At 38.5% G+C, this 4,891-nt stretch overlaps 1 long non-coding RNA gene across 1 annotated transcript; it reads right to left on the minus strand.

Annotated features, from left to right (window-relative positions):
• Positions 1-4,007: 4,007 nt before the first annotated feature.
• LOC123115616 (uncharacterized) lies at positions 4,008-4,606 on the minus strand. The gene is made up of 3 exons (XR_006456679.1): positions 4,411-4,606; positions 4,230-4,329; positions 4,008-4,163 (listed from the first exon to the last, which is right to left on the minus strand). It is a non-coding gene; the product is annotated as an uncharacterized lncRNA (long non-coding RNA).
• Positions 4,607-4,891: the final 285 nt, after the last annotated feature.

The raw sequence follows: 4,891 nt of genomic DNA on the forward strand, positions 1-4,891 counted from the left end.
GACTCCATGAAGTCCTGAAGTTCTTTATCATTACGCACCATTTCTTATATTCCGTTCTAATAAACATGATTATTGTTTCTCGGCTGAATACTGGTCGTTAAGAAGCCACCTCGACATTCTTCGGCTAATTGAAGAATAATTCATGGAATAGTCTCTAAATCTTTTTCTTTTCTTTTCGGCAAACATGAACTTTTTTAATAAAACAAAATGGTTTATAAAAAAAAGCATTTTTCTGAACATTTCTAAAAGCATTTTTTAAATGTAACAACTCTTGGGAATTTTGACCAGTTTTTAAAAAGTGTGAATATATACATATAACTGTGTGCTTATTATAAAACAATTTTTACTATGTTGGGTATTTTCAGATATATACGTTTGTTGTACTTTTCATTTTTATTTTATGTTAAAATGATTTGTGATTACAAAATGGTTCTAAAATTGCAAAAAACATTGTTCGTTTTGACTTCTCAAAAACAGTTATTTAATTCAAAAAACGTCCATGATTTCAAAAAATATGAACAATTTTTTATTTTTTGGAAAAAATTATAAGCATTCTTTAATAATGATGAACGTTTTTTAAACTTGAATAAAAACTTTTAATTCGGTAAAAAATGAATTTTTTGAACATTTTTCGAAAATGATGAACACAATTTTAATTTAATGAATTTTTTTGAGGTCGGTGAACAAATTTTGATGAACGTTTTTTAAATCCGATGAAAAAATTGAATTCGATTAACCCTTTTTTTACATCGATGAACATTTTTTGAAATTCGATGAACAAAAAAATCTTTGCGAATTTGAAAAGAAATTTCACAAAAAAAGTGAAAAATAAAGATGAGAAAAGAAGAGAGAAAAAGGAAAATAGAAAAGAAAATGAAAGGAAAAAAGAAAGAAAAAGAAAATACAAATAAAAAAACAAAAAATGGGCTTGCGCATGAGAACGCCCAGCGCGCGGAAGCGCCGTATAGGCTTCCCCCATAGAGAACACTTTGGTATTAAAAAAAAAGAGTGTCTATATTAAAATCGACTGAAATTGAATTGGCCTTCAATCAAATATACCAACCAGTAAAAATCTGACACCAACTGAAAAAAAACTTGACTGAAAATAAAGGGGCATTCAACCAATTTTTTCAGGCATTACAAACATGGCACGTGTATGACCTATGCGCTCTATGATCCATGAGCAAGCAATGAAGGGGCCCAAAAAGCAACACTGCCAGGACAGTACTCTCACGAGCTTCTCCAGGTTATTGACAGTTTTGTTTTCTTCATAATACTATTGGAAGAAAACCTGAAATTCTCATGGCATTCTCAAGGATCTGAAGTTGATACTTGTGGAAGAAACTCCTGAACACAAACATAGTATAAATTCATAATTAGGCTGCTGTAAAGTCATCATCAACCTGCTGTACAATGACCAACACAAGATGAACTAATCACATACTAAACATTTCGTCGTCATGAAGCTTTAAATACAGTGGCTTCAGTTGAAATTTACAGTCATCTCACTACGAATAAAGAGTAACTTTTAAAGTGTATCACATATTCAGCTTTGATGAATTTTACAGTGTTTCATTTTACTAAAATTCCAGTCAGTAACAACCAGATCACAACAAAGATACTGGAACTTCAGTAAAAATAAGGAGAAACAACCAGTAACAATGTGTGCTTTATGATCAGATAAGAACGAGAAAGAGGATGGAGGAAGAAGGGGACAGAATAGCTACACAATCAGGAAACTACAGTCACACCAAGAAGACAAACTGTAGGTCAGTACTCTCACAATATCCTTCAAATAGTTCTTCCAGTAAAAAGTGTAGCACTATAAATTCAGGTAACTGTATAGTGTAAAATCTATCACTGTAAAATACAAAAATCACAACCTTTAGGCTACTACTATAAATTACAGAAGTTACAGGGTAGTGTAAATTCAAACATAAGGTCGCTGTAAATTCAAACAATCAAATAAATTATAGTGCGGTAAATTATAGAAGTTATAGGACAGTAAATCCTTCATCAGGTTAGTCATCAATTAACTATAATTTATTACGAATACAAACAAAAAAGTAGACTTCTATGAATACTACAGTACTGTAAAATCCGAAGGTTGAGGTTGGTCGTGGCGCCCATGCATTGCATCAGAAAAAAAATCACACGCCCTTATGGTTGTCCGGATCTTCTACTTGAAGACGGCTAATCATTACGCCGTCGTCCCGAGCTCTTCCTTGCTTCCCTCATTGTTTGATAATCTATCCAGCCCTTTTCTAATGGACCACTTGGCCTGCTGTTTACAAAGCACATATCAGCACACTATAACACTGCCAGTAGTATTCATACATGGAAAGCCCACACAACGTTCAATCCTTCTTTACCGGGTCTTTCTCTTATTGCCACGTTGTAACCACACCCCTTAACCCTCTGCACAACTGTCATTCCTTCTTCACCGGGTCTATCATTTGCCATGTTATACGCACACCTCACCCTCCTGCTATTCTATATCTGTAAGCATCTTGTTGATCCGCTAAGCATCTTGTTTCAGTAGATAAGTCGAGTTGTATAGCCGTCTAACTCATATTATCATTGGTGCTTCCTGAACCACATAAGAATTGGACTCTTGTGATCCTGAATAATGAACTGAATCTGTAAAAAAAATGCTCAACATTAAGAATATTTAATTTAAAAAATCAGGACCTGAACGATTATATGCATAAGCCTGATGGTTGCATATAATACAAAGATTGTTGAACCGGTGATTGCTAAGAGGTCAATTTCATGCATCAAATATAAACTGTAGTAGAATTTGATAATTCTAAGCTTGAAAGGAAACCTGGGTACAAAAATGGTCTATTTGGTGTCGCCTTCTTGGAAATCTACCCTGTTCTGAAGGCTTGTGTAGATGAATTATTTTCTATGTGGAAAGATATACTTGTACACGCTGCGCCTTCGCCCGCTAATAGCGGCTAAGAAGCATGATCACCTAGAGCGCCATCACTGGATTTAACCAGAACAAAAGGCAAACAATTTTATACATGAATATCTATATGACTGCAGTCAGAACTAAAAGTACCCGATTTTAAATATGGGTTGGGTGGCCTGCTGGAGTGCAGTACTTGAGAGACTATGCTAGTGTAGTAAACATAAATTTGGCCGGTCAGCTTCTATAGGGAATGCAAAACACTTATGAAATAAGAAACAGAGAACATCTAAGCAGAAATAAGGTACATGTTTGCTTACGAATGGTACTAACATGATATATTTTCTGCCCGCCGGTAAGTTATCAAGCAAGATCATCAAATGTTTCTTTGTAGATCACATTGTGAGTATTGCCAACAGTTTTCAGGAGAGTTATTTTCAGTCAAAGCTGGAAGATGAAGACTGACTAAGAAATACTCACATCAGTCAAAATAAAAATCCTGGGCTGAAAATTTGAGATGTACATAACTACTACAATGTAGCAACGAACCCATACACTTTTTTCATTATCCCTGCTGCCTTTTGACACTCAAGCGGACATTTGTATTGGCGACTATAAGAAAACTGGAAAATATATTAGATAGAGCGGGCGGTGAGGTCCCAGGTGGGGGGAGTGGGGGAGGCGGCGGGGTGGCACTCGGTAGGCAGAGCGACCGACGGCGGTGTGATCGCATGCGAAATCATAGTCAGAACTTTGCATTTGAAGGTACACGCTCAGAGGAATTTTTTTTGCTCAGTGCCAAAAGTATCAAATGCCTAAAACTGAAAATCACATCCTGAACTGAGCATTTTATTGAGAACCGGCAAAATAAGTTAAAGACAACAGTACGAGAACAGGTGAACGGTGATCTGTTTTCAACACAAAATACTCATGAAGAAATAAAATGGGTGGACAGTGGTTTGGTTTCTAAGCATAAAACTGATCATGTTTATGCCACACATTAAGCACATAATGTGTGCGTATTTGGAGCCTGAAACATCTACCAACTAAAACTACTCCCAAAAGCAATCTTCAAGTTCAATCTTAAGACGTAACACATAAAGCTACAGACTACAATTTTGATGCACAGATTTAGCTCACTCAATCCAGTTTAGAGAGTACCCACACCCAATTCTGGAAAAAATAATGCGAGGCCCAATCCTCCGCTGCATCAAGCATCAACCATCATGAGATTGATTCCTTAATTGATCTGAAAACAGTTGCTTGGATTAATGTACTGTTACAACTTGATGTCAGAGGAAAGGAGGGATAAAACCTTGAGGAGCTGCATGTCCATGGCGTCCTTGACATCTCCTTGAAGAATCCCTTGACAACGGCGACCGTGATGGATGGGGAACTCCCATGGCGTGCCCCAACTGCATCTCCAGCAGAGAATATGAAGAGAAGGTGAGGTGTATGGGCAGCGAATCTCGTCCAAGAAGGAAGGAGGGACGAACCTGGGACCACCGGAGACACGCCGGCGAAGCCATGCCCGAAACCCTAGCCATGGGTGTGTGGTTGCGAGCGGGCTGTAGAGGCCGGGAGCAGAGAGTCTGGGTGGAGGGGAGGGAGGCGCGGACCGTCGGCAGCTTGGGGCGTGCCGCGCTGCGCCGGAGGCGCCGGAAGCAGCCGGCATGGGCGGCGGCGGCGGCGGCGGCGATGACTTCATAGGCGAGAGGGAGAGGAGGCGAGCCCGTGTGCTCTCTGTGTGGTTGTGTTTCCTTTTTTCTTTACAGAACTGCTTGGACCGCGCGTTGAATAGTCCAAACGACAGGGGTTTTTACGCAAAAATGAATCGTTTTTCCTGAGTACCACTTAAACAAGGACCGCGGGTTGATTTCAAAGAAACAGCGGTTTTTTTTCGCAAAAACACCAGCGACGTACGACTAGAAGCGATGCGTGGTTTATTAGTAATAAGGTAGAGAGTAGAGATTTATT

Source organism: Triticum aestivum, chromosome 5B (genome assembly GCF_018294505.1).
Source record: "Triticum aestivum cultivar Chinese Spring chromosome 5B, IWGSC CS RefSeq v2.1, whole genome shotgun sequence".
NCBI lineage: Eukaryota > Viridiplantae > Streptophyta > Magnoliopsida > Poales > Poaceae > Triticum > Triticum aestivum.